This window comes from Panthera uncia, chromosome B4 (assembly GCF_023721935.1).
Source record: "Panthera uncia isolate 11264 chromosome B4, Puncia_PCG_1.0, whole genome shotgun sequence".
Lineage (NCBI taxonomy): Eukaryota > Metazoa > Chordata > Mammalia > Carnivora > Felidae > Panthera > Panthera uncia.
Genome location: NC_064809.1, coordinates 118,600,708 through 118,613,300, shown reverse-complemented (window position 1 = coordinate 118,613,300; position 12,593 = coordinate 118,600,708). Strand labels below are relative to the sequence as shown.

At 40.7% G+C, this 12,593-nt stretch overlaps 1 protein-coding gene and 1 long non-coding RNA gene across 2 annotated transcripts in view; one reads left to right on the top strand and one right to left on the bottom strand.

The window, feature by feature from the left end:
- ANO4 (anoctamin 4) overlaps positions 1-12,593 on the bottom strand; it is a 274,498-nt gene that overhangs the window by 111,444 nt on the left and 150,461 nt on the right. The gene's annotated exons all lie outside the window — the stretch shown is intronic.
- LOC125919473 (uncharacterized) lies at positions 3,087-6,351 on the top strand. Its single transcript, XR_007456796.1, has 3 exons — positions 3,087-3,274; positions 3,417-3,524; positions 6,071-6,351. It is a non-coding gene; the product is annotated as an uncharacterized LOC125919473 (long non-coding RNA).

Sequence of the window (12,593 nt, the reverse complement as noted above, 5' to 3'; positions counted from 1 at the left end):
GTGGGACTCCTCTCCTAAAGCAATACTTAAAATTGCTTTCTTTCTCAGCCAGTGGCTGACCCAGCCTCTAAAGTTTCTTACAGGGATCACACACCAAGACACTGGGTTTTCCAGATGTCCCTACCCTACTGAGAGGTTTTTCAGGTGACAGAGCTTCCAAAACCACATAATCCGGCATGAAGTGGCCATGTCCTCCCTTCCCAGGATGTGTTAAGTGATAAGTGGTACAATATTAGAGATACTGTAAGTATAACTGCTTCATAAATTGTAAAGTTTATTAACTCAGAAAACTTTTATTGGGTACCTCCTCTGAGTCAGACACCATGCAAGGCATATCAAGGTTGGCAGCCATTACCTTCAGAACCAAGCTCAGAAGTCACCTCCCCCAGCAGGCCTCCTCACCCCTCCAACTCCACTGCTCCCCAGCAAGAGTTCAGTACTCCCTCCTCTGTGCTCCTTCTTCTCTTGTAAGCACATCAATTTACTGATTATTCTATGTTGTAATTCATTTGTTTCCATTCATTCATTCACTCATTCATTCAACAAATGTTTATTGAGGGCACTATCTAGGGTACTGATTACACAGTAGTAAACAAAACAGATAAAAACTTAGTCTTTGAGAGGCTTACAGTCTAGGGGGGAAGACAAGCCATAAAGGAAATGAACATGATTGTATGGCTGAGATAGGCAGAATCAACCTCTCTTTGCAGGTCTGTATCTCACACAAGACTGTGAACTCATTCAGGACACAAGGCTTAATCACACTAATTTCTGTAGCCCCAGGATCTATTGAGTGGCTGGTACAAACACAGGTACAGGTTTCTGAATTGTAGTAACTGAGGGCCTTTGGGGTTAATGTTGGGGAAATTTGCTATTCAATGTTTTTCTTCAAGTAGATAGATTTCCAAGAGTTGTTCAGATGGTGGAAGGAAAAAATAAAACTGGCCTACAGAAGATAGTCCGGGCATGGGAACAACTGGGAACATGAATTTGGGATAACATATAAAGGGGAGAAAGGCCAAAGAATATGAAGATAAAATATAAATCATGTGAACTGATTCCCTGGAGAAGTATTTTTCCTCTCACTTTTAACTCCCCAGGATTATGTTATAGAAAACTGTTCTCAGAAAAAGTAATTTGACTTGGTGGATGACAGATAAATGCTATGTGGGTGAATTAGAAAGCTGCAGAGCTTATCTTGTATTTTCTTCAAGGTTTTCTGAAAACATTTTATTGCATCAAAGAGGAAGAGAGGAAACCAAAAGTTACATTGAATGCAGTTCCTTTTATCTTATCTTCCTCTGCTTTTCCACCTTCTTTAAGACCGACCATCTCATTTTAATACCAAATAAAGATGCCATAAAGAAATAGACAAATAAAAAAGCCCAGTTTTGACTCACAATACTAGATGATAACTGAAAGCTGATAAGCATGACCATCCTTGACAGGACAATTCTGGCCTAAAAGCCCATGTCCCTCCTCCATTAAACAGTTTTCTACTTTCTCCTCCTTTTATAGTACCACATTACATTTTGTGAGCTCATGTAATAGTTCTCTATAATAAGCACCACAGATGAGCTTCAAAATTTTGTTTTCCTCTTCCTTATATCTAGGTTGTACCTGGAGCTTGGAGATTCTACAGTGGGAACAAATATATAGGGCACGTGCCAAGCACTATTCTAAATGTTCCAGGTACATTAATTCATTCAATCCTTATAATAACGCAGGACATAATATTTTATAGATCCATCTTACAGGTGAAGAATCAGAGAAGGTGAATGATGCACCCAAAGTCACTCAACTAAGGGGGAGAGCTAGGATTTAAACTCAGGCAGTGTGGCTCCAGAGGCTGCCCTCTTACCCACTGCACTCATCTCCCTTTGTCAGAAACCTCCTGATTCCTGAGGGCTGACTCTTGTGATCAGCCCAAGAGCTGCTTTGCCTGGAATGCTTTCCTTGCTTCTAGTCATTCTTTGAGCATCGATTCAGGACACATCTCCAAGGGTCTTCCTTGACCCCCTCCCCCCTCCCCTGAAAAGTAATTTGGTGTCATAACAAGAGAAAGGAGAAAACCATTTAATAGAAGAGGAAGATGAGCATTAAGTTCTAACATTACCCCTTATTCCCTTTAAGACTTTGAAGTGAGACAGTCCACAGACTAAACCCTAGCTCTGTCACATACTATGTGGTATTGGGACTCTCCCTCAACTTCCCTGAATCTTGGTTTCCTCATCTGTGAAATGGGGATAACACCGTAATCACTCTCATGGCATTTCTGTAGAATCAGGTGAGATGACGAGCATTGGAGAACCTCACTGTCTGGTGCTTAATAAGCTCTCAGAGGTAGCTGTCATCATTGCTGTTGCTTCTATGACATCATAGAGAATTTGCCTGCCTACATGCCTGACTTCTCTGGATGAACTTGAGGGCAAGGACTAGCCATGCTCATCTCTATACTTCCAGCACTAATACAGGGGTTGACAACTGGCTCAAATGAGCTGACCTTCTGAAGAACACTTGCTAACATTGGGGGCTATGAGACTAAATATCACCTCTTTATAACTTGGCAGCTACTTACTGCTCCCTGGAAATATTTCCACCCATTTCATCTTTCCAGCTACCACCTGAACCATTCTCTCTATGCTGCCAAAGGGTTTTCTTACAGGATGTGGAACAATCTCATTTTCTATGTCACCCTTTCAAACTGAAGGGCTAAGAGAAGGCACAATGATGATTCTTGACATCATTGTTCTCAAGCCTTCCTTAGTAACTTAGCCAAAACAACTTTCTTCAAATAAAATCACACACATACATGCATGCACACATGCATGCATTATGTAAGCTGAGCTGTTACAGTAAACATAAAACTTGGGAGCTCAGTCTCAGAGGTATCAGGGATCCACAAAGGCTTAGAAACTCTGCTTTCATACATTACTGATGGGTCAGAAAACTAGTACAAATTCTACAAGAGTCATTTGACCACGTCTATCAAAATTATATATAGGCTAATTATACTAATAGCTATATAATTATGTTATATATAATATATACATATCTTCTGACCAGCAATTCTTTTAGAAGTTTATTCTACAAATACACTTTACCCATGTGCAAAGTGACAGATAACCAAAAACATTCATTATGGCATGGGTTATAACAGCAAAATTCTAAAAATGACCTAAACAATTCATCAGTGGGGGTTAAGATAAACAAGTTATTGTACAATTCTACAATGAAATACTCTGAATCTGTGAAGAGACTGAAGGTGTTCAGGGTAGATATAAAAAAATCTTCAAGATACTATAGGGGAAAACAAGATTTAACATAGTCACACAGCTATTTGTATCAAAGAGAAAAACACATATATAAGGAAGATATAAGTGTAATGACGTATTTATTTGCTTGCACATGCACAGGATAATATGGAATGGACACATAGACATCTGGAAATACTAGCTGCCTCTGGGAGAACTAGGTGGCTGGAAAGGAAGAAAACTTCACTGACACACTTGGGAAATTTTTATGTAAGTACCACCTATAAAAAACATGAAATATTTTGTTAAAAATTTTTATTAAAAATTTTTAACTTTTATTTATTTTTGAGAGACCGAGACAGAGCACGAACAGGGAAGGGACACAGAGAGGGAAAGACAGAATTTGAAGCAGGCTTCAGGTTTGAGCTGTCAGCACAGAGCCTGAAACAGGGCTTGAACCTATGAATGGTGAGATCATGACCTGAGCCGAAGCTGGAAACTTAACCGACTGAGCCACCCAGGCACTCTTGTTAAAAAAATTCCAAAGGGAAAATGCAATTTCTTTCTGGGTTTATTCTCCCCTTCACCCTAAAGGGTGAGAAGAGGAATAATTATGTGATCAAGGCTCTACACATACATCTCCTTCTCCTACTCTTTAGAGTGTTTATGTAACATACCTGAAGTCATACAACTGAGAAAGGATTCAAAACCCATCTGTCGCTTCCAAATTTTCACATTCATTTGTGAAAGGAACTGCTGAGAGCACATGCCTGCCTGTATGCATATGGGTGTGAACGGGATTTTCTGGACACTTTCATCTTACCATGTGAGGAAGGCCCTGTTCACCTCCTCATCAAGTAATAGGCAAATCTGAAGTTCCCACCATCTCCCCTCCAAGGTCCCCACCCTCCAGAGATAAGCAGCCTTCAGTTTTACCTGATGAGCCTCCCAATCGCCTCCCTGCTAGAAAGGGCAAAAACTTGGAATAGAATATGCCATGAAATTAGGTTTTAGCTATAGACTCCCTAAAGCTGTGGTTATTTGCACTATGTTTTATGTTCTCCTGAAGCCAACCGGCCACAGCAGTGGCTGGTTGTAAACATTCTGCTTGTTCTGTGCAAAGAACTGTTAGCTGAGGGTGTTATATGTGAGGTGGGTGGTGGGTAGCAAGGGATGTGAATGTTATGCATGTATTTATTTTGAATGAGGGTAATGCAAAAGTGGAAAGAACCTAGCTTCTCTCCTCAGAGAAGCCTCTATTCTTATTAGGAAAAATGAGAAATACACAAAGAATCAAGGGTGTGAATTGGGAAAAGGTGTTCATTACAGCTGTGTATAAAATTAAAGATTATCGTGAAATGTGTTACTTTTAAAGCAAATGCCACCTTGTTTTTTAAAAAACTTTCTTCTTAGGCAATAGCTATTGGAATATGACTTTTTTCACAATTAACTTGGTATGAATTATGTAGAGTCTAGTATTATCGAATAGAAATTTCTGAGATGATGAAAATGTTCTTTAATTATGCTATCCAATATGGTAGCCACTAGTCACATGTAGCTACTGAACACTTAAACTGTGGATAAACAAAAAGGAAGGTAAATTTTTACTTTAACTTAATTTTAACTAAATAAAATCAAAATATAAATACTCACATGTGGCTAGTAGAATATTGCCTCAAATATGGATGACAATTTGAGCATGTGGGCAAAGCCTCAATAATGGTAACCTTATCTGGCATCTCCCTTTGACCATAAAAACTGGAGCAGGAGATTGGGCAAGGGGTAAAAATGCCCTACAGGACTGTATACAGGTCTTGGGTTCAAGTCTTCATTTCAGCTATGTGGCCTTGGGGAAGTCATTGAATTTCTTTGGGACACAGTTACTTGTCAGGAAAATGAGGGTCATTATGTCTTAGTTGCCCAACGATGGGGTTAATCACAAAGCGACACTATAAAGTACTGAGGTAGATCATCAAACCTAGTTGGTAGATGACAGGACTCCATATGAGTCTAAGAGACAATTCAAACCCAATATATCCCAAAAAGAACTCTTGATCTATACCCTTGTAAAATAAAAATCTCCTTTCCTCCTCATCTTTTCCATCTTAAAAAATGGCACTGACACATCTAATTTCTCAAGTCACAAACTTGAGATGCATACTCTATCCTCTCTTTCTCTCATGTCCAATCTCCAATCAAGTTTTTGTTCTTCCCAAATGTCATCCTGAATCTGATCCTTTACCACCCTCACTGCGCTGAAGGTGTTTCTAAGAGCACTGTGAGAGTTTCCTGACTATTCTAATTTCACTTCCTCCCATTAGTTCATTCTCTACATAGCAAGGATATTTTAAAACATAAATAAAATCTCATTCCTCTTCTGCTTAAAACTCTTCACCAACTTCCCACAGATTTGATATAAAGCCTAACTACTTTCCAAGGTCTACATGCTTCTCCTATGGTCTGGTCCTCCCTATGCCAGTGTACTTATCTCTTCTCCTCTTCCTCTTGTTCATTATAAACTAGCAACATTGTCTTTTCTTCTGCCCTTGAAAAAACTCAACTTGCCACTACCCAGGGCTTTAGCTCAATCGATCCTTAGATTTTTGCACAACCTGTTTCTTTCCAACATTTGGGCCTCAACTTAAATGTCACCTCCTGAGTATGTTAGCTAAGACAGTTACTCTCGTGTCCTGAAAGTCACACTCTCTCTTCCATTACCTTGTTTTATTTTTTATCTTGTTTTACTTTCTGAATTTTGGGGGGTGGGGTGAGGAGATGTATCTACATGTTCCTTGTCTAACTATCTTTCCTTACAGAATGACTGCAACCACATATTGACTCTAAATGGAACCAGTGGAAGAACTGGCCAGCTTAACCCAGCATAATTGCTGAAACAAAAGAATCAGGCACAAGTAAAATGGGTTTTAAGTTACTAAATTTTGGGTAGATTGTTATGTAGCAATCCGTGACCAATATGCCAGTCTTTTCTGATGGCTAGTTGTATTAATTCATAATACAAAAAGAAAAGTGAAAGCTAATGCCTTAAAATAAATATTTCAGAAAACTTTCTCAATTATACTTTTAAATAGAGATTTCTTTTTTAGGAGATGCAAAGGTTATACAGTTAACTGTCACTTAAATTATGTCCTCAAATTAATGAAAATCTAAGTAGGAACAAAGCAACCAATTAATTTTTTTATGTGACAAGGCCTATTTTGAGAATTTTTTTTGGCTTTAGGCACCATAATGCAATAACTAACTTCTTAAGTGTAATTGTTAGGAGTAAAAGGAGGAGATAATTATCAGACCAAATATGTGATATACATAATATTCAGAGTTCTGACCATTTGGTGAAGATTTTAAAGCCTCTTTGTAGGATTAAGGTGATAAATGGGTGAAATCTAAAGCAACGTGAACACATTTTTCTTATTCCATTGGTCATTTCTTTCTTTTTTTTTTTTAATTTTTTTTTTAACGTTTATTTATTTTTGGGACAGAGAGAGACAGAGCATGAATGGGGGAGGGGCAGAGAGAGAGGGAGACACAGAATCTGAAGCAGGCTCCAGGCTCTGAGCCATCAGCCCAGAGCCCGACGCGGCGCTCGAACTCACGAACCATGAGATCGTGACCTGAGCCGAAGTCGGTCGCTCAACCGACTGAGCCACCCAGGCGCCCCTCCATTGGTCATTTCTAATTGTACTTCATGACATCATTTTTTCTATTTGAACTTTAAACACCAATAAATATGAGACTTTCAGGTAAAATGGAAAATTAAACACTTGCATTTAATTTGGCTCTCTCTCAAAACCCCATGCAAATAACAGTAGTGTGTGTGTATGTGTGTGTGTGTGCGTTTACATACAGGTATAAATCCTCAAAGAACAAAGACAGCAGAAAGCAACAGCAACAAAATGCTGGAATGTGAAAAGTGGACAGACAGGTGGTAACAGAATCCTAAACCAGCTCTGGACAAGACCAAGAACAATCATATTTATACTCTACAAAATCTCATAAAATCTTAAGAACTGGGGCATCAGGGGCCTCTAGAAGTGGGGTGAAGGGGGTGCTAAAATAAGTATTGGTTGAAAGCCATTTAGGAAGAAGGTAGATCCTCAGAGCTTCACTTGTATTTTCACAGAAACTTGGAGAGTTTTTTTTCTTTGCATAGGGTAATAATATAACCCCTGAACTGTAAGATACCAGAGATGGTTAGGGGTAGGGGAGCTATCCTGAAATCTAGAGGACCAAGTGAATACTTGCATCCTGGAAGCTGAGATTCCCAGGTGTCTTCATTCACTTAGGCTCCAGAACATTGGCAACCAGGTTTTGACTTTCCAGGGAGAACACTGGCAGAGACTTCTCTGGGGAATCTGACCAGCTTAAAGATGAAAGATCTGAAGAGGAACAGGCTGGAGACTCCAAAATTGAAACCCCCCAGCCATTTCCCTACAACAAAGCTACAAGTTGATAGGCCCCACCCATTACTCTGAAATTCTACTTGAGTTTTGCATTTCCTATTCTTTAGCATGGACAGTCAGCGAAAGATAACTGGGTATCTATAAAAGATAGAGAATAATAAAGAGAGTAAAAATGATCAGAAAGTAATGTGTTAGAGTATATGAAGCTATGTGGAGTGAGGAAACATTGAAATAATAATTATGCTCAGAAAGTTATTGTAATTGTGAAAAAATACTCAAGATATGACTAAAGCTCATAGTCATACAGTTCGTGAGTTGCAGGGCTGGGATTTGGGGCCCAGGTCTCACAGACTCCAGAGCCTGTGTGGGCTCAGCCACTAAGCCTTAAGGACAGAAACTGGGATTCATTCATCCTCGTCCAGCCCTACACAGTGTCTGTCACAGAACGAGTGCCTGATGCTGACTGAATGGAAATGGATATTCAGAAGGAAAACATGAAAGCACTGTGGTATTTAAATTTATTAGAGACCACTGTTACTTCCCATTGAAAAGTGAGACAGAATGAAGAGGAAATCATTTGTCTTAAATCCATAAAAACAAGTTTGGAGACCTAGTGATTTCATAATTAATCCTCAGAGCAGAAAAATCCAATTTAGAATAACCCAGGCCTCAGCTTTCTACTAATTAGGGTGCTACTATAATTGAGTCGATAGTAAGGTTTTGCCTGAATTACTGAGGCAATTGTCACTGCATAAATTGATCATCCAGTGATTCATCTGTGGCCACTGTCTTAGTCTGGTCTTGGTGATGGGTCTTATTTTTATATTCCCTTATTAGAGCTGAGCAGGACTGAGTGCTGACCAAAGGGACAGATCTGTCTTTCTTGTGGTTCATCTATATTGCTGTAGTCAGCAAAGATCTAGAAACCTGCCAAGCATCCATAAAACTTCAAAGTTGGTAAAATTTATTTTCCATAATTCCCCAATCTTTTTTCTTTTTTGACATTTTCCTCCCTCTCCCATCTTAGTAAGATCCTTTGTCTATTCCTGCTACAGCCAAAGTACCCCCTCTTAGCTCTTTCTTCCTCCCCTTCTTTATTTTTGGCTCTCTAAAAAAGAGCTGATAAGCTTACTCATTATGGGGTATAAATGAAGAATAACATTGAAACTTTTAATCTTTCCCAGGGACATTTAGTTAGTTAATTAATTTACCTACTTACACTTACTTATTTATATTTGAGAGAGAGAGAGAGAGAGAGAGAGAGAGACAGAGAGAGAGTGGGGGGGGGGAGGGTTGGGTAGAGGGAGAGAGGGAATTCCAAGCAGGCTCCTCCTTGACAGTGCAGAGGTGGGGCTTGGTCTCACAACTGTGAGATCATGACCTGAGTCGAAATTAAGAGTCAGATGCTTAACCCACTGAGCCACCCCCGCCAAAAGGTACATTTATTTCAAATACAGATGACTTTAGCCAAAGGATTAAAGTTCACACTGTAAAATTCCAGATATTAGGGAGATGTTCCAGTCCCTGAGTTCACTCCTAGCTTCTCTCTTCTATACTCTCCTCTATAATGCTGGAGCAGGGACTCTGCCAACTACAGTCCTACTCTGTGGCTGGCTCTCTGATAAGGTTCTGCCAGTAGGGGGTCCTACGAGGAGACTGGAAGGGGAACAAATGGAGTGAAAGGATCTGGTCTTTCCTGTTTGCCCATTGTCCTGTCAATGTTGCTCCAGCACTGATTCTTCAACCTCACAGTGGCAGTTGGTTCCAGTTTCCATCTTAAAAAATAAATACCCCAAACTAGACTCACTGAATTGCCCTGTACCCCAGAGGTACTAGCACAGGCAGGGCAGCATTTTCTCCTCAGAGGCATGGGGGGTCAGCTCCAGGGGGCAACCTTCTCTGAGCTTCAAGGTTCTGATAAACCCAACCTCTTCCTCTGGACCCTCTAGCCCTAGGGGCAATATGCTGCTTCCTGTACCTCCTGTAGTTAATATCTGTGTAGACTCAGTGCTCACTTTATGACATTTTAGTTCTCCAATGCTTATGTAACAGATTCCCTACATTAATTTCTGCTAAAATAACTGCTGGGTTTCAGTTTTCCCGAGTGGAGCCTGAGAGGTCCAGGGAGCTAGAAAAAGAAAGATTCTTTGGGGAAGGGACCCTCTCTCTCTCTCTCTTTCTCTATCTGAAATCACATACCACATAAACGACCACCCACCTATCCTGCTTGTTAATCTGACAGGAATATCACCTTGGTATCAACATGGTTTCTGAATTTATATTTCAAAATATTTAAATCCCAAGTCTGATTTCTACCCTACAGAATTTTTTTCCCTTTCTTCTGCTTGTCTTTGCTAATTTGTATGGAAACTTTCTTTCCTAAAAATATGGAAGGTGTTTAAAACAAAGTAAAACAGTGCAAGATATCTGCACCCTAGAAGAGCTCATAGACTAAAGTGTTATATAGGTACAAAATACTATTAACATAAGGTATTCCTCGGTGGATTGCTTTATTATTTCCAATTTGCTGTTTTTCTTTGTGAAGATTATATATCACTACCCATTATCATGGACTTGCAGTCCCTTTCCTGGGGAGAAGTCTAATTTCCCACCCCATTACCATGCTTGGCCATAAGACTTATTTTGGCCAATGGAATATAAGCAGAAGTGATTATGGCATATGTGAGCAGAACTTTGAAGAGCTAATGTGTGGCTCTACCATTACCGTTTCCCTCTTCCATGAGAATGTATGTCTTAGGTACAGGCTGCATCTTCAGCCAATGTTCCATGAGAAAGAAGACATGGAAAGCAGAGCTTCAGCTGACCCACAGCTAGTATGCTATGTGAACAAGAAATAAATCAGCTGCTTTGAGTAAGACACTGGGATTTGAGAGATGTCAGTGCAGCAGAACCTAGCATAATCTGATGGGCACAGTCTCTAACCCAACAAAGACAATCCTGTAATCTATGGCTTAATTTACTCTGTCCTGAAGAGGATGGATTTTTTTCCTCCCTTGTGGATAAGCTATGCCAGTCCACATAGCAAAGTGATGGCAGAGAGGGAGGAGGTTTGTGGCGAGGAGAGGAACTTTAGGCTGTGGAGGCTTCAGTGGAGGAGGGATGTTTCTGTCAGAGGGTGTGAAGAGAGGGTATGAAGGAAGAAGAAATGATGATAGCCAACGGTTGCTGAGACCATGTACTTGGCTTCTTCTTCATGTCCTTTGAGAAACTTGAGTAAAAACTGGAAATCCCTGCTAATTACTTTTGGCTGCTGAACTGTGCTTTGTGCAATATGGAAACAAATAGTTGTGGTACAATATAATCACTGCATAATCACAGTATTTACAAAGGCTAATGGGCCCAGACGTCTAATGCCATTTGCATGAGACACGAGGGGTTTAATAAAAATGACAACATCCGGGGCACCAGGGTGGCTCAGTCAGTTAAGCATCCGACTCTTGATTTCGGTTCAGGTCATGGTTTCACAGTTTTTGAGTTCCAGCCCCACATTGGGTTCTGTGCTGACAGTTTGAAGCCTGCTTGGGATTCTTTCCCCCTTTTTCTCTGCTCCTCACCTGTGCTCTCTCTCTCTCTGAAAAATAAATAAACATAAAAAGAAATGACAACATCTGAACTAGATCCTGAGAGAAGAACAGGCTTTCACCAGATAGTGAGAGGAAGAGCACACTTTAGAAAGATAAAACATCAGTCGTGGGATAGTTAGGTAGCCTCCACTGTTACATAGTAGAGCATTTGGCCCATTCAGCCTAGGAGACTGGTGGGGAGGGGGAAAAAAAGCAGTTTTGTATGCCACGTGCTAAGGACTTTGAACTTGATCCCAAAGGGCCTAGGGAATCTTTGAAGGCTCTTAAGCAAGGAAGCCATGCTACTACATGTGGCAGTGTGTTTTATTCACTGTTAAAGGTGCTTGGCAAAGGGATGAGGAAGGGTGGAAATCCACGATATTCTGCTTGTCAAACTGTGGGCTGTGAATTCTTAGAGGAAGGGTGTCCTTCTAAGGTGCCATGTGGGCCCATGGTAGGAGACTTGCATGTGACCCAGCTACATGGGTGTGATGGATAGATATGGGAGTAGGGAAAGATGAAGGAGTTGAGCAAACTTATAATTGTTTATGCAAGAGTTGGTGGCTGCTTTGACTAAGGCAGTGGCAGTGAGGTCAGAAAGGAGGAGCTAGGACCAAAAGGAGTGAGTAGTGATGGTGGGTGATGAAAAAGATGGTAGTGTCGAGGCTGGTCAACATGTAGTGGAAAACACAAAGCTTATGGTGTTGGTGTAGTATTGGGGGTGAGTGAAGTGGGAAATGAGAAGACTCAAATTTATCTCCAGGGATAAAAACATTTCTAAGACGTGGTTCTGAATTAGCAGTCATTTGAATAAAAGACTATTCACAAAAGCCATAGATTTAACTCTGGTCATTGCCCCTCGCCCAACCAGTACCATTCTCAGATATAAGATGCACCCTGCCCAGGTCCTGGATTTTAGAGGGCTCATAAATCAGCCTCCCAATGGGTTGCTTTCCACAGGGTGAAGTATTGGCCAGGCGAAGAGGAAGTGACCACCTAGAGTCTGACCCCAAAATCACCTAGGCCACTTTAGGGTCTTTGTGGGCCTCTCAGGTCTACCTGAGACAATTCTATGCCTACCAAGTATCCAAGCTGTTTTCAGGGGACATGAATGACATGTGGACATGGGGCCGGGGTGTACACACACATGAGCCTGAGGCCCCTCAGGGTGGGATGGAGCTGGGGACAGGAAGAGAAGAGGGCAGGCCATGAGTGTGGGGGAAACCATTTTTCCACCAATGGAATGGGTTTCCAAGAATCCTGAGAACTTAGACATTCAGGTCTTTATGCGGGTGTATTTGTCAAGATAGAAAAAGAAACTGTTGTACTTGTTAACA